We start from the raw sequence: 12,021 nt of genomic DNA, 5'->3' as shown, positions 1-12,021 counted from the left end.
GCGCGTGTGGTAGGGAGTGCGTTTGTCAGTGATTGTGACAAGCAGAGGAGCCCTGCTGTGCCTCACTGCGTCCGCTCTGATACATTATTAATTAGGCAGCGTTTAGAGTAACGAGCGGAGCGTTTGAGCCCCCCTTTTTCGCCACCCCCAGTGACATGCTCCCTGGGAATCTGCTGTGTGACTGCAGATCAGGGGAAACAAGAATGTAACTCTGGACCAGCACCTTCCCAGAATTCCAGCAAGTCGGACTCCGTGGGATATGGAATATTATTTGTGGATAAAATGCATTGTGGAGATTTAGAGGTCATATAGAATACATGTCCGGACTTGAGAAAGAGTAGATGTGATTCAAAGAAATCTTTTTTTTTTATAAATACAATACATTTCCTGGGAGCATGAAGGAAAGTCCGCTATGTGCTAAATAATGCTATACCGTGTTGTGACAGCTTTTAAGCAATTGATGTTTTTCTTCTCTGTTGCGATATACAAGATACATGTTGCATATGGGCAAAAAAAATATCGTAATTGACATGCAGTGTGAACATAGCCTTGGTTTCTCCCTGAATCTTAATTCTTCACCAAACCAATTTATTTTGGACAATTGTTTGTTTCCAACACCAACAGCAGTTTGTGGTAGGCCCTTTTCTGTTCCAGCTTGATTGTGGACTCAATTGACTGTTACGTCCAATAGGATTTTTTTAATGCATATAACACGGATGATGTGGATCCCATTGACATTGTGGTCATAATAACTGTGTTTTGATTATTTTTATATGTGTTTAATGTTGTGCCATGTTTTTTCACGTCCTTTTCATGTCACGTCTACTAGTTAGGTTTTCGTTCCCTCCTGTTCTCATCAGACCTGTTCCTCGTGTCGACCATTCAGCTCCCTCTTTCCCACTCGTGTCTTGTCAAGGTGTGGCTGTTCGTTTCATAGGTTTTCTTGTATTTATTTGGCCGCTTTCTTTCAGTCTTTGTCAGTTCATCAATGCTGTCATGTGTTGCTTTTAGTCACGTTAACCAAAACACGTTATGCTTCTTGGAGTTTTGAGCTTATACCCTGAGTTTCTTTATTACTTTGAACCTTGCTTTTGTTTGACTCTTAGTTTTATTTCTGTATAAATAGGCAGTGAATCATTTATTAATACTTACTTTAAAAAATGTATATATACAGTGTATATTAAGGGTGTGGAAAATAATCGATATTAATCGATACATCGATGCGCACGTGCGCGATCCGAGTGCATCGGCTCATTCACTGGGTACGACGCGATTGACGGGTGAAATCGCGATTCATCACGATGCATTGATGGGTATCGGTAAAATCCGATTTAAGCGCCGTTTTATTCATGTTAAACGTCACATATCTGCCCTTTCCTAGGCGCATTGAATGCACCATCATTGCTTTGCGTTTTGTGTTGAACACGGGCGGTAGCCGTGCGTCACATACAGTCCAGTATACAACCAGCGAAACATTATGGAAGTTAGCGCAAGCAGCAGTAAGGAAACTACTATATTTAATGCAGCCGCAACAGCTTGATAAAACCTCCGTAATTAGCAAGGAATGTCGCACTAAGAAGCCATACAACGGCAGCACCACAAATATGCAGACCCACTTAAAACGATGGCACCAGATCACCGACAAGTTTCCCTCCCGCTCCCCCGCTTCCCCGCCCAGTTCTTCGTCGGACACCGGAGAAACTCTTGGTAAACCAGGTCAGGATCAGAAAAAAATTGCCTCTTATTTTGGGAGTCCCCTTGCAACTCACTGTGACCGCGCAATGGCTATAACTAAGGCCACTGCTTATTTCATATGCAAAGACCTCCAGCCTTAGCGTGGTGGACAACGAGGGTTTCAGACAGCTCGTGCACGTTTTGGAACCCAGGTATAAGATACCAGACAGGTCTGTGTTCACTTACAAACATATTCCCGATGTGTACAACAAAGTGAGAAGTGAGATTACTGTGTCGCTGAACAGTGCGCAAAGAGTTGCACTTACAGTGGATGGGTGGACATCTTGCGCTATAGATTCACATATATATATATAATTATTATATTTCATGTAAGACACTCAGTGAGAATAGTCTGTTTGTGTTTACACTATAGCAACAGCTGTGAGTCTCAGGTGCCAAATTGTTTACATTTTCTTTGCACAAAACCCAATTGTGAAAGGGCTTAAATAAGTTGTTTTACAAGTTCTACTGTTTATAAGGAATAAAGTGGTATCCTTTTTGTAATACCATACTGAATTCCATCTTTTTAAAAGCTTTTTTTCTTTGCTTATTTGCATCATGTTTAATTGCACAATATCGCAACAAATTGCATTGTATCGGATCGGATCGCATTGATTTGAACTTAATGTGTATCGAATCGTATCACATCGTGACGACGGTGAAACGTATCGCATCGTATCGCCAGAAAATTCCATGTATCGTTTAAGTATCGCATCGCTGGCAGTGGATCGAGATGTGTATCGAATCGTCCTCAGTGCTGAGATTCACATCCCTAGTGTATATATATATATATATATAATTCCTTATAGCACACCACATCCTCTGATAAATAATGCAAATGCCAACCTTTGCGTTTCATTCAATTGCGGCATTGTTTGCATGATTTTTAGTGGAGGTAATACCCTCTCCCCTCCCCCCCATTGCATGTCCATATTATGCTCATCTCTTTCTGCTATTACTGTCTGACTAATTCAATAATTTCCCCCCCCCACCCCTTTGTCATCCTTTCAGCTCCCCTCCTTCCTCTCTCTTTTCTGTCTGCCCTTCAAATCTTCTGGGTCTTCGTGAGTCTCCGTTGTCTGCCTCATTACCGACAAATTTGATTTTCGGAAACTGCAGCTGTGCAGCTACACTGAGCCCTTCTCATCCTTATTATTCTACACACATGCACACGTACACACATTTCTTTCTTTTTTAACATGTCTTTTTATTTTAATAACATATGCAGCAGCAGCAGCATCAGTGTTGCCTCTCAAATGCCCGAGTACTGGACAGTGTTGTAGTGCACCAAAGCCCCATAGTGACAGCCAAGATTTAGGTTTTATTTTTCCAGGGGCACTCAGCAGAAAGTAAAAAGTGCCTCCGTAAAGAAGTGTGTCTTAGAGCGACTACTTGTGATTTCCCGCCTCAGCTGGTGATGACACCACCATCCCTCTTGGTGACAGATGCACTGTAGCTTCCACAGAACTTTCTGCCCTCATCTGCTTTGGAATTTTGCAAGGAAATACTTGGCTGGTCCCTTTTGGAGTTGTTTCTGTCAAAGGCTGAGTTCTATTCCAGCACAAATGATTCTGAGCAGCAACCTTGTTAATAACATATACAATCACATAACACAACAATAACCTTGTAATAAAGGATAATTGATATAAACAGCATTTGTCTGGTGAGGCACAGCATCATTGACATGCAGCACAATACTTTATTGTAGTACTCTTTTGGACAGGAAATCTCAGTAAAGAAAGGCGTGCGGTTTTTCCCTCGACAAGGGCATGCACTCTGACACAAACGTGAAGGCATACCACACTTCTTATTTTCTCATGACTAGAACCATCCGTTCCCCTAAATCTGTACTATTGAGCTATGATGTTACCGATATGTTTTCAACAATTGGACACAAAATCTGCCCAATTTAAATGACGTACAAAATAAATGAACGATTATACAGCCAACACTAGATGGTCTTTCTCACTTGCCTTGTGACACACAAGGTTTTTTAAAAAATTGTTTCCAGGGTTCTCTGGTTACACTACCAGTGACCCCATCATCAGACCCATTATAAATACAATACATAAACGTATACATACTTTGAAACACAGAGTAGTTGTGGTGCATGTGTATGCCTGCATTCACTCTATTCATTATATCTCTCCCTACAGCGGTCTAGAGGGGCAAACGGTGTCACAGATACGAGTTATCCAAACATGCTTACAGGTGCAGACTAGATCCAAATAGGCAAAGCACCTGTCCTAGGTGTCAACAGGCCCCCTTTGGCCATGAGTGTCGGGCTTTCATTCGAAAAGAGGCAGGAGGTGGAAAGCCAAAAGGAGCGCCATCTCATTACTTTCTCCCCGGGGCTGCAATTTGGCACGGGATGGAGAGAGTGAGTGCCATGTCACCTCTGCGGACTGCCCCTGTGAACTGTGGTTAATTGAAACCTGATATATCGGAGTCCTTGTTGGCCTGATAGCATTCTTACAGCAGGCTGTGCTCCATAGGCTACTCTAAGCTACGGAGTTTGTGTTTATTTTGTGATATCTTCAGCATCTCACCAGGTCCTCTCCAGTCGTACAGTCTACAGAGCTATTGATTTGTTTGTGTTGTGAACATCAGTTGTTGTGCTTGAGGATGGTAAGCGCTGATCATAGAGCACAGTTTGATTCAAGCTCAGTGTACTGACCTTGGAGGAAGTACACAATGAGGGCATGGTGAAATCCCAGCCTTTCTGAGTGGTGGCTGGCAGGTGGGGATTTAGCGCGGTGAAGACGCGTGCACACAAAGAGCTGTTTAAGTGCCCATAGGGCCTCTGGGTACTCCACCTTTCACTTCATCCTTTTAATATTTCATAGCCCGGCTTTGGACAAACGCCTCAGCCAAGCTTGCTGGAATATGGATGAGAGTACATGTTTAGCCATTTACCTGGATGTCAGTTAGAAGCTGCACTAAACAACAACAACAAAAAAAGCCTCTTCCCCACTGCAACCTCACCTTGCTGGACCCCGTAGCTGGCTTTTTAGCGAGATGGGTAAAGATTGTGGGCAACAGGAAACGAAGAGATGGAAATCCTCCAAACAGGAGCTCTGGGTTACCGGACGCGCACGTACGGCGTATGTCGGCATTATGGAAGAGAGTAGGGACCACAACCCAACGCCAAAAAACCCCCAAAACAAAATCATTAAGTGGAACTTCCAAAGTCAAACAATTTTTTTCCATTACCGTGCAACCTAGGATTATTAACGAGCCTGTTTAAGAACAATCGGACACAACATTTTCATTAAAAAATTATACTTTTGTTGAGGAATGGGAGCTGTCAATTTGCTCTTGGCCCTTCCTTGGTTACAGATTCTTTTATCTCTCTATAAGGTGGAAGAAGACCCAACACCACGTAGTCTTTTCTTCAGTTTATCGCAACGCAACACGAATCGATTCGGGCTCCTGTGAGTCTCAGATTTCATCAGGAAGCCCCGAAGAAACACATTCATGAGATTATATAGAGACAATATGATAATGAGAGGCGGGGAGGTACGCCTCCCATGCAAATCCCGAAACAAAGAAAGTAACATGTCATCTGACCCGGTGTGGCCGGAGGAAGCCAGGAGCGGTGAGGTGAGACCAGACCACCACTACCCCCCATTTGGTGCGATGGCAGGAACAAAGATACCGGAGATAACAGCTCCTCTAAAACATGTCCCGCGGAGGGGGGCCCCAGAAGTGGTGGGGGTCGAGGGCACTAAGGTTGATTGTAATAACATTGAGCAGGAAATACCTTCAACCGCATTTGTACATTGTTTCTTTCAGTGTCTGAACAAACACAACCAACAGGAAGGAACAACACCATAACCAAGTAAAAAGCAGAAATAAGGAAGATCAAGCAAAGTTCGATTTTGATATGATGACAAAGTATAGACCACTGCTGCTGGTCACAGATCTTGAGATTAGGGTTCCTCTTTGAGGGCACTTGAGAGCCTTCAGGGACTTTTATGAGGAAGTGGAGGCAATAAAAACCCTTGGGGGGCTGTTAATTAACCAAAGGGAGATGGGCTCTAAACTTCAAAGTACATCCTTTTTAACTACTTCAGCAGATGTTCGGGAGAGAGACTAGTGTCAATAGTTCTCATACCAAGATGAAATTCAACAATGTTCTACTACTACTTCTAGCGGAATAATTCCTTAACAATCCCTCTCTTGATCACAATTAATATTGTGATCACAAAACTTCGGTGTCAAACTCCGTCGTCAAAGCGGAACAACCAATTCTGTCTTGTGCAAAGCACTTCAGCGAAGCCTGCCACCAGTGCCCACATTAGTAGAGAAATAGAGACCAAAATAACCAGTATAATCAGGAAGATATGTTATTAGTTCTGGGCCCCCTGAGAACTTTGTCTTGGTTTCACGTCCAGTCGTCCTTCCGAATGTCACTTTGAAGTTGGAGACGCTCCTTGGGGCTGACGCATTCCTTCTCGGTAGACAGCGTGATGGGTCCTTTCTGTCACTCTGCGTGGTCCCATTCATCTCGGCTGGTGCCCCTTCCGCTGTAGGACCCCCAGATACACATGCTCGGGATACGTCTGTGGTCTCGGGGTGGTCACCCAGGAGTCTCGTCCGCTCCTGAAAATAGGAGACGAGAACACTCAATGACTCCTTGTCTGCTTCATGGCGAATCGTTTGTTGAAGAGCCCCCGGGTCCATGAATTGCCATGGAGCGGGGAACTCCTGGTCACGTCCCATCTTAAAAGGTGTGAGACCCGTGGTGGACTTCACGGTGGACCTCATGGTGAAAGCGCAAGTGGTAGCGCCTCATCCCAATCCGATTTCTCTCAGGTCATCACCATCTGAGTTTTTGATATAAGCCTCTGATACGTTGGTTCGAGCTTACCTTGAATTGCAGATAAAAAACCCCATGCCTCCCGAATTGGAGTCTTCAATTTAGTTGCCGACAGGACTGGACGTCCATCAATGTCATGCCGATACAAACCAGTTTCATCCCTGGCCACCCGGTTAGTTCTTCTCCTCCGGGATACCCTCTCTTGGTCTGAAATAAGGTTGTTAGTTTGGAAAACATACAATTTCCCATTTTTGATTCCACTTCCATCACTAAAGATCAAGTCGTCTTCTACTGTCTCTTTAGTCATCTAGTCTGCTTTGTCATTTTTTTCATTTTGTCTTTTACGTGGGAAAGTCCTTCTAATATGTGCCCTGCATTTAATAACTACTTCTTTTGGTTTTAGCAGAGCCTCTCTAAGTTTTTTGTTTCTTTGTTTTTTCTTCACTATGTTGAATCGATGTTCCTGTGGCAGTTTTTGAAATTTTTTATTGTAAACATTTGCCTCATGCTGCCGCATATCTGATGCATGCTGAATATTTTTGTTCAATTGGGTCCAATTGCCTGCTGACGTATGTCAAAATTCATCAAAATTAGTCTTTTACTTCCCTGTTGTTCACGTTCCTGCCATTCACGTTCCCCTCTCTTTTCTGAAAAAGAACTACAGAAACAGAACCTTCTTTTTCAGAAACATCTAAGTAAATCAGCTAGACCAGGCTGCACAAGAGAAACCGGCATCGCTGTACCTTCTGATGTGTTCAGTCTCCCCAAAAATATAAAGGCAATTCGCATTGTAATTCTTCCACGCGATAGTTTGAAACCGCAAAAAGCCAAACGTCAAAGGAGCCACCTTGCGGCTTCCAAACAGCAAATCTTAGATGATGCATCGATAAGAACATTACCATGCCGAATATGTACAACGCCATCCGTAGGTCGGAAAGAGTAGATTAGGTGTTTAAGCACTTGAATAAAAATTCCAGAAGACAAAATCGAATACGTGGGGCAACCGAGTGTAGTAAAATTTAACTCCAAGGTGAGAGAATGAGAAAATTCCCTATACGATTCTGAAAGTGGTATATGGAAAAAACCTTAGCTAAATCGATTACAAAAAGGTGTATGAATGAGAATTTTTGGATATTTGAGTAGACGGCAAAAAGTATGAGCGGCGCGGCCATGTCAGGCCTAGATACCAGTCAATGAGATGAGATCCTCTGACAGGTCCACTCTGGCTGCCACACCCTTCAGGACCTACAATAATTGAGGAGGAGGGAACATTAAATAAATCGCCTTGTGTTTCACCCAACCAGGCCATGCGATAAATTTCAATCTCTAGATTGTCAAAAGCATTGTGCAGTGGGAAGGACCGATCAGCGGATGGTAAGGTCATATGGAGGAAGTCTAAGGAGACCAAAGCCGATACTGTTGGAAGACAGAGTTCAGTGGTGGGTCATCGGCTGACTTTAGCAATAGTCAGTCTTGTATCAGCCTGCATTGGGAGCGAGCGTAGTCCAGCATGTTCAAGTTCATGACAGTCTTTCAGTGAGGCCAGCAGTGATCCCTATTGTTGGGGATTCGGGTACCCATGGAGCAGATGGGTATTGTCCATTTGGAGGTGCAGTATCCTGTCATTGTTGTTGGTTTTGCGGAGGAGGAGTCAGAGCTTGTTGATCATAGCCTGATTGACGAACAGGTGGGTGCCGGCGGTGCGGGCATTTCCTTGTCCAATGATTCACATCACCACAAATGAAACAGCCAGCTTGGCTCCCGTGACTTCCTCGTCCACGCCCACCTTCCCGTCTCAGACCTCCCCCCAGCCATGCGTCTCGGCCGTGCCTTGTGGGCAGGCCGTAATGTTGAGGTGTGGCTTGGAGCTGCGGTGTGGGTGTGATCAGCCGTGGTGGAGCCTGTTGAGAGACACTGATTGACATTTGATTAGATCCCCCAAGTTTCTCTTTTTTGCATGCATTACTGGAGGCTCTCTTAGCCTCTTCTATTCGTGAATTCAAAAAGTCGTTCTGTAGCTTGGATGTTTTCTGAGTCTCTTCCTCGGCTCTCATTCGAGATTGCTGCACATAATATAGGAAATGAGTTCGCAAATTCACGTCATCTGAAGTGGGGAGAGTGGGAGAGTTAGTCATCATTTTCTGCACATCAGACGGACAACCCCCCAGCACTGCTTGCCTGAACAAAGCCTGATTCAATGGATGACTATTGGGGTCCTGTCCTGTGACAGTCACCCAAGCATCCATACAATTAACCAAATACGTCATTGGGTGTACCTCAGATAGCAATTCAAATGCCAATTGTTGTGAAGGACCCAATGTTGTTGGATAAATGGAACTCGGCGCGTCTGATTTTCTATCATTCAACCTAGTCAATTTGCAAGAGGCTATTCCCTCTAATAGGTCCATAATCTCTTTGGGTAAATACTTACTCTTAAGCCAGTCTATTGCCCACAACTGTATGTCATAGTCAATTTTAGGCAAATCCAGCAACATTTGCCTCGTCAATTCAGTCTCCTTAGTTACAAAAGTGGTTGCATCCCAAACACTCATGCTCTCATTATCCTGTGTAATTTGCATACATTTTTCTACTTTTACCAATCGTTTATGAACCACCCTGGGCAGATCAGGGGGAAGCTTGGCACACAAGGGATTCAGGTGGGGGCCAGTCAAATGGCCAGTATGCCTTACCCCCCTTCCTGTAGGTTTGTGCTTACAGACTTGCCTGTGGAGCCTACACAATGATTAAAGTGCCCCTCTGTTAAGACGTTTATAAAAATTTTTTTTTTAATTCACTCAATATCTGTAACCCTCACAACAGTGTCTGCGATTGTGATGAATATAGACACGTTTTCGTGTGTGTGGTGAGCTCAGGTCTCTCTGCCTGCAGATTGACCTTCCGCTCCAATTTCTTCTGCCTTGTCTATGTACAAGTGACCACTCGGCGCCTGTAATGAGGTCATAATTTTAGCGCTCGTCACCTCATGCGGTGAAGGAGGCATCCTCGCTGCCTTGTTTATCATAACTTTGTCGAGTTACTTTGGTTATATATATATTTTTTCTTTTTCCAATGTCGAAGGCAGTGGTCAAACTGCCCATGAAATGCAATATATAGAAGAACCTCTACTTGTCAACTTGACCCTCTCTTTTCCCCTCGCATATCAACCACATCATATTATCATCTTAGAAACATCCACCGGCTCCGCTCTTTTCTCACTCCTCACATTCAAAGCCATCCATAACCTAGCCCCTCCATACCTATCTGACCTCATTGACACATTTTAAATTCCACCTCAAAACACATTTGTTTGGACAATACAATACAATAGCGCTTTCACAAGCCTATTCACTCGGACCATAAAGCCATTATTCTTTCTGTTGTTGTATTTTTTTCTTATTTTATTTGATGTTGATCTTAATATTGTATTCGTGATTTTAACTGCTTGTTGTAAGGTGTCCTCGAGTTCCTAGGAAGACCCCACAAATAAAATGTATTATTATTATTATTATTATTATATTATTATTATAGCTCGAATTGAATACACTTAGTTTTTTCTTTTTATATTTCAAACTATTGTCTTATTCTTACAATTTATTCTTAAGACCTTATTTTCTCGCTTTACTTACCCCACTGCGCAGTGCATTCGCCCTTTTCTCTCTCTGCGCAATGCATTCGCCTTCCTTTCTTTCCTACTTACCACCAGACGGTATTTCAACCGTTTTCTTGCCTTCAGGCGTTCCGTCCATCTTACAGTTCACCATGTTTTTATCATACTCACCGTCCAATATACTCCCTTATGGACCGTGTGACGTCACGTAATTCTCCAATTGTAACAATGGAGCTGTCCCTAACTTGCCCTAAATATACAGCTGTTTACTCAGACCGCGATCTCCAGTCGTCAGTCCTACGACAATTTATCAGCATCCAGTATAATAAAAATTACCTGGACCTGCCTCAGCAATTAACCACTAATTTTTTAAATGCCTACGAACTCAGTATGGTCTTTGCTCGTCAGCTACTAGCCAAACCTACGACTCAGCGGTTCTACCTAATTTAAACCGCCTACGTGGTGCCTCAATAACTGTGCCAATTCAGTTATCTACGACTCAGTGGCAAAGTTTGGACGGTATATTGTTTTGAATATACCTCACACCTATACCTTAATTCCTTTTTCCTGTACAGTACTTCATTTTACTCAGACCGCGATCTCCAGTCGTCAGTCCTACAAACTCATTATCAATTTGTTATTTGCCACCTACAAGACCCAATCACTATACTTGGTTCAACACATTCAGGTTCAGAGCAGTTTGATTTGATCGGTCCTTATTGGACATAAGCCGAATCTTGACACTTTGCCCGTAATAACAGGAACAGGTGTGTCTTACCTGGTTATAGTGGAGCGCTCCTTGGTTACTGCCTGAGTCTGAAGGTCCTGAAACCGGTGTCGGTCTTTTTCCAGAGAGACCCTGTTCGTGACGCCATTTGTTGAGGAATGGGAGCTGTCAATTTGCTCTTGGCCCTTCCTTGGTTACAGATTCTTTTATCTCTCTATAAGGTGGAAGAAGACCCAACACCACGTAGTCTTTTCTTCAGTTTATCGCAACGCAACACGAATCGATTCGGGCTCCTGTGAGTCTCAGATTTCATCAGGAAGCCCCGAAGAAACACATTCATGAGATTATATAGAGACAATATGATAATGAGAGGCGGGGAGGTACGCCTCCCATGCAAATCCCGAAACAAAGAAAGTAACATGTCATCTGACCCGGTGTGGCCGGAGGAAGCCAGGAGCGGTGAGGTGAGACCAGACCACCACTACCCCCCATTTGGTGCGATGGCAGGAACAAAGATACCGGAGATAACAGCTCCTCTAAAACATGTCCCGCGGAGGGGGGCCCCAGAAGTGGTGGGGGTCGAGGGCACTAAGGTTGATTGTAATAACATTGAGCAGGAAATACCTTCAACCGCATTTGTACATTGTTTCTTTCAGTGTCTGAACAAACACAACCAACAGGAAGGAACAACACCATAACCAAGTAAAAAGCAGAAATAAGGAAGATCAAGCAAAGTTCGATTTTGATATGATGACAAAGTATAGACCACTGCTGCTGGTCACAGATCTTGAGATTAGGGTTCCTCTTTGAGGGCACTTGAGAGCCTTCAGGGACTTTTATGAGGAAGTGGAGGCAATAAAAACCCTTGGGGGGCTGTTAATTAACCAAAGGGAGATGGGCTCTAAACTTCAAAGTACATCCTTTTTAACTACTTCAGCAGATGTTCGGGAGAGAGACTAGTGTCAATAGTTCTCATACCAAGATGAAATTCAACAATGTTCTACTACTACTTCTAGCGGAATAATTCCTTAACAACTTACTACTATTTTGAGTATAAAACCAGTCTTGACATGGATGAGCGAATCTATGCTGCTTTTCTCTACTTGTTATCCTGCCCACACATGGTCCGCC

Source organism: Hippocampus zosterae, chromosome 6, assembly GCF_025434085.1.
Source record: "Hippocampus zosterae strain Florida chromosome 6, ASM2543408v3, whole genome shotgun sequence".
Taxonomy (NCBI): domain Eukaryota; kingdom Metazoa; phylum Chordata; class Actinopteri; order Syngnathiformes; family Syngnathidae; genus Hippocampus; species Hippocampus zosterae.
Note: the sequence above shows the minus strand (reverse complement) of the source record.